At 55.5% G+C, this 15,493-nt stretch overlaps 1 long non-coding RNA gene across 1 annotated transcript; it reads left to right on the forward strand.

The window, feature by feature from the left end:
* LOC309846676 lies at positions 1 to 14,565 on the forward strand. Its single transcript, XR_014302073.1, has 4 exons — positions 1 to 595; positions 1,412 to 1,638; positions 13,115 to 13,293; positions 13,833 to 14,565. It is a non-coding gene; the product is annotated as an uncharacterized lncRNA (long non-coding RNA).
* Positions 14,566 to 15,493: the final 928 nt, after the last annotated feature.

Below are 15,493 nucleotides of genomic sequence, written 5' to 3' on the forward strand. Positions count from 1 at the left end.
CGTCCCATGGGGCCACCGGCCACACACCTGCTGAATTCGCTTTCTCTTTTTTAATGTTTAAGTATTAATTCCAGTGTGGTTCACGTGCATTCGTTTTCTGAACCAGGACTCTCTGAGTAGATACCGGTTTCTTAGGCTTCTGGAAGCTTTTCTCTCTGCTGGAACCCACACCCCTGTGCAAACTAGCTCCCTCTCGGTGCACACGTTTGTGACATTCTCCTCACGGGACATTCAGAGATGGGAGGGGAGCAGAAGCGACGCCCAGGCAGCGGGAGGCAGGGGCTAGGAGCCAGGCCTCCCAGCTGGCAGCCCGGGCGCAAGCCCACGAGTTGCCACTCCCCGAAGGAGGTCATCACCGCTGCCCAGCTGTAGACAAATCAAGGATGACAATGACAGTCTCCACTGCCCAAGGGTCGGGAGGGCCGGATGATGCACGAGGCGTGCTGTGATGGACGGAGTAACAGCCCCCCGGGGACCTCCGCTTCCAAATGCCCAGGACCATGACTCTTCTGTTAGGTGGGCATTGGGACAGCGGACGGAATCAAGGCTGCTGACCAGCGGACCCTACGCAGGGAGCTGAATCCGGCTCCTCCAGGTGGGCCCAATGCAGTCACAGGATCCCTGGAAGTGAAAGGGGCGGGACGAAAGCTCGGAGTATGCTGGGTAGGGGCTCAGCCTGCTGGCCTCCGGGCTGGGGGAAGGGCCTCTGGGAGCTGGGAAAGAAATGGACACTCCCCTGGACGCTCTAGAAGGAACCAGGCCTGCCACACCTTGATCATAGCCGCCCCCTGCCTCTCTGTGAGACGGGCGTGGACTTACCCACAGGCGGTAAGACAATGACTTGCTGCTCCTTTAAGCCCCTAAGTGCACGTGGGGTGTTCCAGTGGCGATGAGAGCCTGGCCCGCGTGCCTCCCTAGGGCCCACCCCCAGCCCCAGGGGCTGCTGCTGCCCCCCCCCGCCCCCGCCGAGGTCTCTGGGATCACCTAGCCCGGCAGCCTCTGCACAGACGGTGACACGGTGACGTGAGGCCCAGTGAGACCATCAGGACCACACCCAGGGCCCAGGGCGCCGTGGAGCTGCCCCTGAACCCCCGCCCTCAGGCTCCCTGCCTCCAGGCCACACACTGACCCCTCCAGCCCCATCAAGGTCCCCTGTGTGTCGTCCGAACCTTCTTTCCAAAGGAGCTGGTGGCTGGGATTGAAGGGGTGCCCCCGACCTAGAACGTTGAAATGTCTCCTTGGCCCCTGATAAAGTTATCATATGTCAAACTAAGAGGCAGGAAGTTGGGGTTTCTGAGGCTCCCCCAGAAACGACCGCTGGGCCACGGTGGGGCTGGGGTGGGAGGCGCCTCTCTGGGAAACACCATCCTGGGTATTACGGGCTGAACCGTGTCCCCCGCCCCCCGTACAGAAATACGGTGACGTCCGAACCCCTAGCATCGGAACGTGACTACATTTGCTGCCACGGCCTTAAAGACCTGATTCAGTTAAAAGGAAGCCCGGAGAGCGGCCCAAACCCGGCAAGGCAGGGGTTGCGCAAGAAGAGATTTGGACACGGACACACACAAAAGGAAGACCCTGGGCAGAGCCAGGAAGAAGGTAAAGCGCTTTGACCTTGGACTTCTGGCCTCTAGAACCGTGAGTGAACGTGTTCTCTTGTTGGAGCCCCGAGTCTGTGGCCCAGGGGCACGAATGCCGTGAGTTTATCAGGCCAGCTGGCTCTCAGCCATCAGCACAGGAAGAGCGAGGCTCTGGGCAGAGCAGGACCCGAGCCAGGCTGGGGGCAGGAATGGAGCATGGAGCACTGCACCTGGCCCAGGCCTGCACCACCCTGCTGGCGGGGCTGGGGCGCTTCCCGGGGCCGGGTGGGCCGGGTGGGATGAGCACTGTACGAGGAGCTGTGCAGGAGACGCCGGCATCTCGGCAGAGCCCACTCCAGCCTCCTGAGCCCCCCACTTGGGGGAAGTGGGAGCAACCTGTTCCGCCGGAAATCCCCGTGTCCCCAGCCCCTTTCCCCGTCCGTGGAAAACTCCAGAAGGGGCAAGAGGCAGGATAGCAGGAGTTAGAAAAATGCACGGACACCCGGATCAGCGGCCATCGGGCTCCAGGAGGAAACCGAACATCTGGCTGCCACTGTGGCCCGCGGCTTTTATGTAACGCACGTGTGAGCCCATGTGTCCGGGCGCGGGCTGATGGCCCGGCCGCGCTCCCCCTAACTCTGCCCCGGGTGTGAAATGCGCCTCGTGATAAGAGGGCTGTTTGGAGCCAGGGTGCTGCTGGACCAGGGTGCCTGGCACGGGCTCGGAGCTCAGAGCGCCCTCCCCGTGCCCCGCAGAGCTCCCGCGCACAGGCACATGTGTGCACACGCAGTCCGGGCTGGCTGGCCGAGCCGTTTCCTCCCGCGTGAAATCACACCCAGGCAACCACTAAGCTGGCTTCCAGCTGCCCTCTTAGGGAACCTGCGCGTTCACAGACACTTCCACGCCCAACGCCTCACAGGCTGCGGTACACGTAGGTGCAAACCTGGAAACACGGAAGTTCACATTCACGCACACACACTGATACACACGCCTACCTAAGAAAATGGCACACGCATGGGCTCACACTCAGTGACCCTGTTACACCTGGCCTTGCCTATGTTTCTACACACATACACATGTGTGCTTTGGCACTAATGTGCACACTCAAACACTGGCAAACAGACCAGCCTTGCCAGATTTAGCAAGTCAAAATGCAGGGTGTGATATTTGGGATGCACGTATACTGAAAAATTGTTCATTTATTCAAAGTTCAAATTCAACTAGTGGACCTCTGTTTTCTCTTGGAATCCTAACATGCATACGTTTGTGCACACACATACACACTCTTACTCCTGAGGATTGTAAGGTCCCCAGGCCCTGCCTAGGACATGCCGGGTACCGGCAGAATTTCTGAAACCTTCCTGCATCTTGTCATGGCCCCGCCACTGCCACCCTGGCCACGGCGCCACTCTGGGCCTCCCTGTTCCTGAGGCTAAGAGCCTGGCCCACGTCTAGGCTCGATGGTGGGAGAGGGAGCCCTTCCAGCCAGAGCTCAGCGCTCACTAGGACCCTGAGAAAAAGCCTCTTGCCAGCAGCCCAGCTGCGAGGTCTGGCAGGAGCCCCAGCTAAGTCCTGGGAAGAGCCCCACCCAGAGCCGAAGCCTGGGCCGGGCTTCCAGGAGGGACCTCCAGTGGGGGGTCAGAGATGCGATCAGAGCCCCCTGGAGACCCAGCTCGGTCTCTGCTGCGTCTGGTGCGGCATCCCTGGTGGCAGGCAAGTCGGGGCAAGGGTCTTGAAACCCTCATTCCTCAGCTGAAATCCTTCACCCAGAAGGGTTTGCATGGAGGGACAGTAGTGAGCAAGGTCCTAGGGTGACCTTGGCACAGAAAGAAGGGTCCCCGGGGGAAGACCCAGACCTGCCCCGCCCACCCCCACCCCCCTGTATAAGAGAGAAAGTCTAGTCCGGGGTCCCAGGCCAGCAGATGCGCAGAGAGTCTCCTGAGAGCCTCACAGAGAACAGGGTTAATTTAAGAAAGCATCTCTTTCCCCACTTAGCCTGTTTTTTGGTTACATAAGAATGCATGTTCATTATTTAAAAATGAGCACGTAGAGGAAAGCCAAAAGCACACATTTTTTTGGTTATTCCTTTGAGACATTTTTTATGCATTCATAAAAGTATGATGTATTTTGACCAAAAAAAAAAAAAATCGTTAAACACTGTAGTCCTATGACCTACTTTTTTCATTTACTGACATATTGTGAATATCTGCCTCCATCAATAATTAAATATCTACCCCTTGACATTTAACAGCCTCCTGGCGATCCCTGATATGGAAAAGCCATATATCTATACCAGTTTGTTTTATTAATTGAGATGAAATTCACATGCCATATACAATTAACCGATTTAAAGTGTACAATTTGGTGGTCCTCAGTATATTCACAAGGTTGTTTCAAACCCTTTGCATCACTCCAGAATTAAACCCCACGCCAACTTCTCGGTGAGCCCCTCTGTCCCTCTGGATAGAACGTGCAGATAGAATCATACAATGATTCTATCGTTGCATCTGGTTGCTTTAGGTGTAGTGTCTTCCAGGTTCATCCTTGACATACCAGATGTCAGAACTCCGTTCCCTTTTACAGATGAATAATATTCCATTGCGTGGCAGGACCACATCTTGTCTATCCCTCCAGCCTGTGGTAGACGTTTGGGTAGTCCGCATTCTCCAGCTGTCGTGAACGGTGCCGTCATGAATGTTCGTGCACGAGTGTCTGTGAGTCCCTGTCGTCAGTTGTAGGCACAGACTTTGGAGTGGAACGGCTGGGGGACAGGGAAATTCTGTGCGTGACTTTTGGAGGAGCCTCCACCTACCTGTTTTCCACAGTAGCTGCACCATGTACAATCCCACCGGTGGGATGTCAGGAGCCCCAAGTCTCCACCTTCCTGCCCACACATCCCTGCATTTGCAAGGTAGCCATTCGAATGGGTATTAAAGTGGACCCCCAGGTTTGCTGTAAATACGAGTTACTTCTGTTCAACAGGGAGTATTTCTGTTGTTTAAGACAGCCAGTTTGGGGGGGTTTGCAATGGCAGCCCCAGCAAATTCATCCAAAGACTGTATGTTTTCTCAGGCACTGTTAGCTGTCGCCTTTGTTTTTCTTCTTTGCGAGTTACCTGTCTGTGTCATCTGCCCTTCCCTTGTTCATGAACCCGAAGCATGCTGGTGGCCCTCCCGAGTGCTGGTCCACAGCCTGGCATGCTGAGAGCAAGATCGTGCTGCCCGACAGAGGTAAGAGGTCGCTGGAAGCAGGTGGCCTCTCTCAGAGCGGGAGAATAAGAAAGAGCAATGTTGTTCAGTTATTTAAAAGAATAAGGAAACCCACCTGCAGAGGTTCGGATGTCCCTGGCTTGGGATGTGGTCTCTACCAGGTGATTTTTTTCCAAGCTCCCCAGGTGACTCCAGGACAGCCCAAACTGAGAACCAGCAACCTTGACCTCCAGGACCCTCAGCTGGAAAAATCAGTGGGGTCCAGCTAGGGAGTGGCCCAAGCCTCTGAGCCTTATAGCAAGAGTCACCACCCCAGCTGGTTCAGCAAGGCTTAGGTACCTAATTCTGTCACTAATTCTTACCCACCCCACCACCCCTGTGGATGAGACAGGGAAACCGGTTTGTGTTTATTCTGCTCCTACAAGTCCTGAGACTGCGGAGTCACTGGCTGTTAGTTCCTCTGTGTTTCCTCCTGCGGATGAACCCAAACCAGGCTCTGGGTCAGCAGGTCGAGGCTGCACGACGTTGGGTGAGTCTCCTGACTGCTCAGAGCACCGGCATCAGCATCTCTAACGGGATGAACGGGGTTGTTTTGAGAACTGGCTGTGTTGGGGTTTCGGTCCTTACATGTCTCTGGTGGGTGAGTGATCAAGTCCCTTGGGGACGGGACAGGACGGAGTTTCTGTTCATTGTAACCAACACAGTCCGGCGCAGACAGGAGGCTGTCAGCACGGTCACGGCAGCGAAGCGCACTCACTTTAACCAGAGGGGCCCTGAGCAGGCTCCCAGACCAGACCAGTCCCTGCTCCCGGACCCCCACCCCAGGAAATTGGGGGTGGGGGGAGCCACGTTAACCCCCTGCCCCGTCTCCATGTCTGGGCTAGCCCACACAAGCATGATAACGGCAGCTTCCACTGATAAAAGCACCAAAGATGCAATAGCTGACACTTACCCAGACCCCCTAAGCGGGCTTCTTTCATCCTTACTTGCTCGGTTCACAAAGAGAAGGTCCCAGAAGCCTCCTTTCCCGGACTTGTTACACGACCACACCCCCTTTTCTTTAGCACACATGAGCTCTGATTTGTCTTTTCATGAAATGGCATCATTTTCTGCCACATTCTTATACTTCACTAGACTTCTCTCTCTCTCTCTCTTTCTCTTTTTTCAAAGTCCTCTTTCTACCCAACTCACAACACCGAGGTCAAGTGTCCCATGCTCCCCCGACCGGAGCCAGCCAGGTGTCCCTCAGCCTTTCTTTTAAGATAAGCATTTAAACTTGAAAGTTTCCTCGACAGATCATTTCTGTGCATCCCACACATTTTTTTTTTAAGGATTTTATTTTATTTATTTTGCAAGAGGGAGAGAGAGCGTGCGCACACACGCACTAGTTTGGGGGAGGGGCAGAGGGAGAGCAGGGAGCCCGACATGGGACTCGATCCCAGGACTCCGGGATCATGACCTGAGCCGAAGGCAGACATTTAACTGACTGAGCCACCCAGGCACCCCCTCATCCTTTCATTTTTTAACCTTTCTGGATCATTACATTTTCAGTGGATCCTTTATATATATATTATTTTGAATAAGAGAATTTATTTTTATTTAAAGTTTTTATTTATGGATTTGAGAGAGAGAGAGCGAGCGCACACGAGCGGGGCAGGAGCCGAGGGAGAGGGACGAGCAGATTCCACGCAGAGCACGGAGCCCGACGTAACACTCCATCCCAGAATCCCGGATTCACGACCTAAACTAAAATCAAGAGTTGGGTGCCCCACCAAGTAGCCACCCAGACACCCCCCAGCAGATCCTTTCTAAACTTCATCCGTCTGGATGAAACTTCCCACCCAACTTTAGAATCTTTTCACTGATGAGTTGAGTCTAATTCTGTGTACTGTTCTTATGGATATATTTGGACTAATTTCTTCCTTCTTATTTTGTTTCATTTTCTATATGTTCTACGTTTCCTGTTTCTTTTTTATCCTTTCTCGTCCCTTTTTTTTTTTCCTTTAAATTTTTACTTATTTATGTCATGTCACCCCCAACGTGAGGTTCGAACTCAGAACCCCGAGATGAAGAGTCACATGATCTACCAACCGAGCCAGCCAGGAGCCCCTCTCATCCCTTTTTGAACTGAGTTTTTGTTTGTTTGTTTGTTTTTTCTTTTCACTTTTCTCTCTCAGATTTGAAATACATACTATTTCTCTTGCTTTATTTGCCAAACGCTCGTGTGCGTAGCTGGCTTAAGGTCTAACCCTGGCAAAGGCCGGTCTCCCTCTGAAACACCAGCCTCCAGCTTTAACCCACCCGGATCTGCTTTCCCGGGCTGTCCGGCGAGGCAGCACGTCTTGACTGAAGCCCCAGGGGAAACCCTTGCTCCTGTCTGATTTCCCTTACCCACACCGCTGGCGCCTTCACCCTTCCTGCCCGGGCCTTCCGTCCCCCATCACCTTCCCCCATCACCTTCCTTCCTCCTGAACCGTTTCCTCCCGAGCAGGCGGAGGGGAGAGTCCCACGGTGTGTTCAGCCGTGCACAGGAAGTCCCCCCGGCCCGCCCCGGCCCGCCCCGGCCTCCCGGACTCTCGTCTCTTTACCCTCCCCTCCTCCCTCTCCACTTCACACTCTGAGAAAAAAACTCCCACGTATCTTCGTTTCCCTTTAGTTTCAGATCTAGTCAATGGACAGTCACTTTAACTGAAATATATATGTATTTTTTAAGAGTTTTATTTATTGTCAGTGAGAGCACAAGCAGGGGAAGCAGCAGGCAGACAGAAAGGGGGAAGCAGGCTCCCTGCTGAGCAGGGAGCCCGATGCGGGGCTCAATCCCAGGACCGTGGGATGATGACCTGAACCGAAGGCAGAGGCTTAACTGACTTGAGCCAGTTCAGGGACCCCTGAAATATATTTTTCACTTCTAGACGTACAAGTTGCTTTTTTTTTTTTTTTTAAAGATTTTATTTGTAAGTAATCTCTACCCCCGACATGGGACTCGAACTCACAACTCTAGGATCGGAAGTCTGCACCAACTGAGCCAGCCAGGCCCCCAACCCCTGATTTGACTTTTAACTCTTTCCTTTCCTGATCGCTCCTTTCTGCCGGCTCCCTCGTAGTATGCCCTTGATCTCTGGATGTAGGCGTCACACTGGCCATTCTGCTTCTGGGTCTCACTGTCCCTGAGCCTGCTTGCTCTGCTGAATGCCATTCAGTGCCGTCTGTGAGCGCCCTGGGGGCCTTATGTGGCCGTGGTGTCTTCCTGCAGGAAGGGTTTGCTTTGCTTCTGCCTGTCGTCAGAATGTCCACTCCAGGCTCGGAGCTGGAGCCCAAAGCCAGCTGGCCACCACCCGGCTCCCACACAGTTGTTGCTGGGGGCTAGGGGGATCCCCCCTGCAGCACTGTTGCCATAGGAACCTGGGCTTCATGTGGGACTTCTGAGCACCTGCTGTGTAGACAAGGTGATAAGTGAATTCATCTGAAAGCCTGGGACCCTGGCAACAAAGAGCCTGCAGGCCAAGATCAGACCTCCTGGGATGCAGCCCTGGTTCTCCCTTAGAGCTGTGTGACCCCGGACAAGCCAGTTCCTAGTCTAGGCCTTGTACTCTCCATGCACGCCATGGGTATAACCATTGTGTCTCATTCCTGGAGTTGGCCAAGCACAGAGGTTGGCGTGTGCCGGCCACTTGGCTAGTGCTGAATAAACGTGCGTGTGAGGCCCACACAGACTTTCCAGCAAAGCCGGCCAGGTGACCTTTACACACGATGCCATATTTTACCCCACAGCCCCAAGAGGTGAGACTTGCAGTAACAGTAATGGAGGGATGAGAAATTTGAGGCTTCACGAGGCAGGCAGGCGGGTGAAGAAGGTGGGCGCTTCGAGACCCTTCCAGAAGCATCCGCCAGCCTCTGGCTGAGACCCGGCCCTCTTCACCAACCTCATCCTGGCTCCTCGGGCCCCAGAGCTTCCAAGGAAGCAGTTGTCCCTCCCTGCTTGGCACCCCATCCTGGGGTCCCCCCAAGGAGGATCGGGTTCTAGGCCTGGGGGCCAATCGGCCAAGCCCCTGGTGTGTTCCCCAGCTGGCTGAAGAAACAGGCAGAATGCCTTGTCTTCCTGTTCCCACAGCCCCCTTACGGTCCCCAGAGAAGCCCCTCACCACTTGACAAAACTCTGAAGAAGGACCGGAAAGTGGCAGGCTTTATCTCCCCCTCCTTGGGGAGAGGCCCGGTTGGAATGTGTGCCCTGATAACGGGACTTGCGAGGGCCTGGGGCGGTGGCTGCCTGTCCCGGGCTCTGTGACCTGTGCAGCTGGCTGATAAGGGCTCAGTGGACAGGGGCCTCAGAGCTGCAGCCCCACCGAGGGAAGCGGCAGGCAGGCTGTGGGGGGCAGTCGCCGTGACAGAGTTCCCATGCAGGGTGCACGGCCTGGGTACGGGAGGCAGTTAAAAGCGGAAATCGCCGGGCACCTGGGTGGCTCTATGGGTTAAATGTTTGCCTCTCGGTTTCAGCTCAGGTTGTGATCTCAGGGTTCTGAGATCAAACCCCACATTCAGCTCTGCGCTCAGTGGGGAGTCTGCTTTAGATTCTCTAAATAAATAAATAAATACGTAAAATCTTAAAAAAAGAAGAATGAAGGCTCTGGAATCAGCCACCCCCGGGCTAGAGGCCTGGCTCTGTCACTTAGTGGCCTTTGACTTTGGCTTGTGGGCCTCAGCGTCTGTAAAATGCGAGAACAGACCTGCGGAGCTAAGTCGGTGACCTGCGTATCAGGCCAGGCCCTGGAGCCTGGGACGTCCTCAGTAAACGTTTTTTAGGCCGTGACTCGGGAAATCAGAGGACCTGGTGGTCCCAGATGATCTTAGCTCCGCCTGCCTGCGCAGGGCCTCGTGGGTCTGCGGCTACAACACAGGGGTGCGGGGCAGCCCTCTGGAGCTAGGATGGGAAGGGGTGCCAAGGGCTGAGAGCCAGGGCCCAGGAGGCCTCTGTCTCGGGCGGCTGTCTTTTGATGTATCTGCTTTATTTTGTCCTTTGCAGTCCGGCCCGCTCTGCTGCCGTGGTCACCACATCCCTCCCCGAATTCTGGTGCCCTTCCCTTTGGCCAGGGCCTACCCATAGGACCAGGGATCACGGGACCCTGCCCCAAGTGTTCCCGAGAGCTCCGGGTAAGACCAGCTTCCATCAGTGCCTGGCTGAGACCAGCTGGCTGTGGCTGCCGACGGGGGGCCCCGCGTAGGCAGACCCAGAGCTGCCTGACCATGCTGCCCCCGCTGCGGAACCCCCAGTGAGCGGGATAGGGCTGGGCGCACAGTAGGCCCCCCCAGGAAAGCATTCTCTAGAAGAAGAGCTCCAGCTTCTTCGCCCCTCCTGTGGGCCAGGCTGTTGAGGAGCACGGCCTGACTCCAACCCTGGAGTGGGGGGTCATGTCTCCACAGTCAGGACACTTGTCCCCAGGCCACAGGGCAGCTCAGAGCTGTGGGGCTTCTGGCCTGGTGTGGGCAGTGCAGGTGGGAGAGACAGGGCATCGGGAGTCAGGAATATTCTTGCCCCGCTCAGCCCCTGAGTCTTGTGATTTGGAAACTGAAGAGCCCCCTGACTCAGCAGGATATTAATAAGCCTGGCGGGCTCCCAGGGGGACCGGCTGTGCCAGGGGCCAGCGCAGGAGGACTCCCAGCTCTGTGGCCTGGGATCTCCCTTCTCATGCCCCCCGCTGGTCCCACAGCCCCAGCTCCTTCCCCAGGCGCCTGCCCACTCCCCACATCCCTGCCTTGGGCTGCAGTGATTCCTGTGAATTCCTGAGACCCTCCGCACCTCGAGCAAGCCTGGGCAAATCCCACGGAGGTCAAGGAGACCATCTGGAAGGGACCCAGGAGGAAAGACAGAACCAAAGAGCATAGGGGCGGGGGTCAGGTGGTCAGCAGTTGAGGCTCTGGGGTCAGAGGTGAGTTCGTGCTCTCCTCCCCCGCTTGCAACTTGGTGACTTGGGACAAATCATAGAACAACACTGAGCCTTAATTTCTTAACCTGTAAAGTGGGGGTTCCGGAGAGTACCTAGTCCTGGATCCGCAGGGAGGACCCAAGGAGTCCGTTGTCACAGAGACAGCTCCTTCTCACCCGCCCGCATGGCATCAGGTGCTGGTGTCCCCCTGGCCTGGACCGGGTTTCTGTCCCGCAGTGCCCTCTAGTGGGAAAAGTTGGTTATTGCGGAGCGCCAGGCCCAGGTTGTGTGGGTTTCACTGCTTCCCAGCGCTGAAGAGTCCAACACTGTCCCTTTCTGATCAACTTAAGTTCGTGGCCCCTGTGATGCACAGGAGGGCAGGCAAAGCGGGAGGACACCCAGCTCATAGGACAGGGCAGCCTGATTTGGCATCATGACCTTCATCATGTTCTGTCCTGGGTCCTGTTCCCTTTAGCAACCTCCCTGACCTTCAGAGTCCTCGTCTGCCAGTGGGACAGGAAGCCTAGAAGGCCAGGCACAGGCGGCAGGCACTCAGGAAGCAGCAGTGACCAGGCACCTGCCCCCCAGCTCCCAGGGGCCTGCCGACTCAGCCCGTCCTCTCCCGGCCTCCTAGCACCTCCTGCTCCCCGAGGCTGAGCTGCCTCTGCCCTCAAATGAATGTCCATTTGCTAAGGATGCTCCGGGGGCCTGCTGCTCCCACAAAGTACCCGCATTCTGTGTCTCTGCCATTCCCTCACCCCAGTAAAACCCCTTCTGTCTCTGGGGCTGTTGAGAACACAGTCAGGACCGGTGAGCACAGGCCACGTGGGAGCAGAGCTCCGCGGGGCCCAGCGAGGCCCGTGACTCCGTAGAGCAGGCAGTGAGTTCCCCGTGGTATTGGTGCAGAGATGGGAGCAGCTGACCTGCGTGTGGGAAGTGAGCCCCCCGGAGAGGGAGCCCAGTGGCTGAACTCGAGGACCTCGTGCAACCCTGAGAGTCTCTGTTTCCTCCAAGCTCAATGCTACTAACTTATTTTTAACAAGGTGATGAAAGGGGGCACGGGGGTGGCTCAGTCGTTGGGCCTCTGCCTTCGGCTCAGGTCACGATCCCAGGGTCCTGGGATCGAGCCCCGCATCGGGCTCCCTGCTCAGTGGGGAGACTGTTTCCCCCTCTCCTACTCCCCCTGCTTGTGCTCCTGCTCTTGCTGTCTCTCTCTCTCTATCAAATAAATAAAATCTTTAAAAAACACACACAAGGGCGCCTGGGTGGCTCAGTGGGTTAAGCCGCTGCCTTCGGCTCAGGTCATGATCTCAGGGTCCTGGGATCGAGTCCCGCGTCGGGCTCTCTGCTCAGCAGGGAGCCTGCTTCCCTCTCTCTCTCTGCCTGCCTCTCCATCTACTTGTGATTTCTCTCTGTCAAATGAATAAATTAAAAAAAATCTTAAAAAAAAAAAAACACACACACAAGTAAGGAAAGAACAGAGTTTACAAAGGAAAAGAAAAGAAAAGTGCATTAAAAGCCTTATCTTGGAAAATAACGGTCCTCTCTCCCCATCCCGAGGCTGTTTTCCCTGAGGCACATCCCTCAGGCTTCCGGCTGTTTCCCTGAACCCCCGCCTCCATCTTTCCTAAAATCATGTTTACCCAGCTCTTTCTTCATGTTTCAGTTTCCAACATCACCTCTTAACCTCCCACCACGGTTCCTAAACACTTTCTTCCCTCACCCCCTACGTCCACGGTCACCCTGCATTCCCCCAAAGTGCTTACACCCATCTCCCCAGAATGGTTACATCACAAGTTTGGTAAAATAATAATAATAATAATAATAAGTAACCACAGTTTATCATGATTATGCAGCTCTTGTCCCTGCTGAACCAAATATTTCATTGAGATCAAGTCTCCCGTCTGCAGGGGCAGCCTGGCTGGCTCCGTCGGTGGAACGTGTGACTCTTGATTTCGGGGTCATGAGTTCGAGCCCCACGCTGGGGGTGGAGATGACTTTAAAGTAGACACCACGGGTTTTTAGTGAGTGGGTATTACATCCTAGCATCAGGGCTCAGCGATGAACAAAACCAAGACCCTGCTCCCCTGTGCTTGCTCTACAGAGCGGAGAGAGGTGATGGGCAATGAGTAAACACATCAAGTATTTCAGGTGATAAATTCTGTGGAGAAAAGTCAAGTCGGTTGAAGCGTTTGAAAGGTGACAGATGATACTGTTTTAGGTAAAACGAAGAGGGTTGAATCCTATTTAACACGAAAGTTAGATTTTCCTTGAACTCTGTAATAGTCTCCCTCCTTTCTTCCCTCCCTCTCAGAACCTGGCTGTCCCCAGTGCTGTGACCCTCTGTCACACGGCGCCGGGGGAGTCTCCCCTCACGCACACCCCGTCCGTTTCTCCCGTGCAGGCCTCCCTCTCCTGCCGGCCCGACTCCCGCTCCTCCGGGGGACAGGCCATCCCAAGGCCTGAGGCCCTCTGTCCCCGGCAACCCCGCCAGGGCTGGCTCCTCACCTTCCAACCATAAACCCTGTGGAAAGGGGATGAGAAGAGCCAGGAGGAGGCTCCTCTGACGAAATGCCCGAGGAGGTGAGGGAGAGATCCCGGCGGAGCTGGGGGGGGGGGGGGGCGGGGCAGGAGGGCACCAGGCATGGAGGGCTGGAGCGTGGGGTGTCATGGTCAGTGCAGCAGGACACGTAATGAGGGGCCTTGGCCTAGGTATTCCGTGAGGTCTTCTAGAACAGAACGTGTAAGCTGAGTGTGGCAGGGGGCGGCCGAGCCCAGGACCCGAGGTCATCCTGCCTCCCTCTGCGGTCTTCCGAGGCCAGCCTTGGCCCCTGGGCCTCAGTTTCCCCTCTGTACCATGAGGCAGCTGACCTCGCGGCTGCCCGTCCCCCTCCGGTCTGGGCCCCGCACCCCGTGTGCCGCGGAGGAGCCGTGGCCGGCCCGGGCGGGGGGCGCAGAACCGGCCCGACCCCCGCGAGCGCCCGCCGCAGACTCCGCCGGGGACTGAAGGGGCGGCTGGGGCCTCCGGCCTCTCGCCCCAGGAAGGCAGGGGACAAAGGCCGAGCTCCAGGGGCTGAGGCTCCACGGGACCGTCGCTACGAGGTTGTCTCGGCGTCCGGCAGATGTGGCGTGAATGGTGCCACCTAGGAAGGACAGAGGCTCGAACCCCCGGAGCCCAGGCGGTGACCTGCCTCGGGGACCGGGGACGGGCTTCTTCCAGAGGTGACCCAGGCAGGATGCGGCATCGGGGTGGGCCCTAACCCAATCTGACGGCGCCTTACGGAAAGGACAGACGGGGACACGGAACCAGACGCAGAGGGAAGAAGACGTGAGGACACCGGGGGCCGCTGTGTGGGGACAAGGCACTGGAGGACCCGAGCGACGTATGTGGCACCCGGAAGGCCGGAAGCCCCGCGGGGCCTGGAGCGGTTCCTTCCCCGGCACCTTGGAGGGACACGACCCTGCCGAGACCTTGATTTCAGACGTCCGGCCCCACAACCGTGAGACCATCCGTTTCTGGTTTTCTAGCCTTCCTGGTTGGTGGCCCTGGATCTTAGAGCCCACCCAGGACACTAACACTGACCCTTCCGTGCACCAAAGACAGGGAGGACGTTTAAAAGTTTGGGGGAAGCGCCTGGGTGGCTCAGTGGCTTAAAGCCTCTGCCTTCGGCTCAGGTCATGATCTCAGGGTCCTGGGATCAAGCCCTGCATCGGGCTCTCTGCTCAGCAGGGAGCCTGCTTCCTCCTCTCTCTGCCTGCCTCTCTGCCTACTTGTGATCTCTGTCTCTGGCAAAAAAATAAATAAAATCTTTAAATAAATAAATAAATAAGTAAATAAAAGTTCAGGGGGACTCAGTGGCTCAGGCATGTGACTCTTAGTTTCGCTCGGGTCATGATACCAGGATGCCGGATCCAGCCCCACGTCGGGCTCCATGTTCAGCGTGGGGTCTGGAGTCTGCTTGAGAGTCCCTCTCCCTCTCTAAAATGAATAAATCAATCTTAAAAAAAAAATAGTTTCAAAGTTAACAAAGAAAAATATCAAGGAAAGCAAAGTCCCAATCTAGGGCTTTTTAACTTGTTCTTATTCGCGATTTTCAGAAGGCTCAAACCTCCCCTGAGTCGGGGCTCAGCTCAAGGGTGGCTGAGAGTCCTGACCACATCGGCCACCACCTACCCACTCCGCTGCTATCTTTACACCCTGTCATTACCTGACATTGCGGGTTTCTCTGTTTCTTTGTTTACTGTCTGTCTCCCCTTCCTGGATGCCAGCTCTCTGCAGGCAAGGGTTTTTGTCTGTGGTTCTCTGCTCTGGCCCCCAGGCCTGGAACAGGGCCTGGGACAGAGTTGGTGTTTGACAAGTATTTAGATGGACGGATGGATGAACGGACAGATGGGGGGAGGGATGACGGACTGAATGACGGAACGGCTGGATCAAGCTTTGAAGTGAAACCAGGAGTTGGACTTTTAAGGGACTGGATCACCCAGGTGCCCCTGCCCCAGTACACAGTGTTGTTAATAAGCAATTTGTATTTTATTTTCTTTATAGTTCATACAAAAATATATTGGCCCCCTTAAACAGTATTAGTATTTTAATAAGAAATATAATAATATACTTCATCTTTTCCAGATTTTGACTTAATGCTTTTATAGGTATTCTAAGCTATTCAGGTCATTTCAATGCTCGGCCCTGATGTCCTTCACAGCTGGGGAAGACACCTGATCAGGACACGTAGGGATGAGGGGAAGAGTATCCTTGCTAAGAGCAGTAAACCAGGGCACAACG

Source organism: Mustela nivalis (assembly GCF_964662115.1).
Source record: "Mustela nivalis genome assembly, chromosome: 13".
Classification (NCBI taxonomy): Eukaryota; Metazoa; Chordata; class Mammalia; order Carnivora; family Mustelidae; genus Mustela; species Mustela nivalis.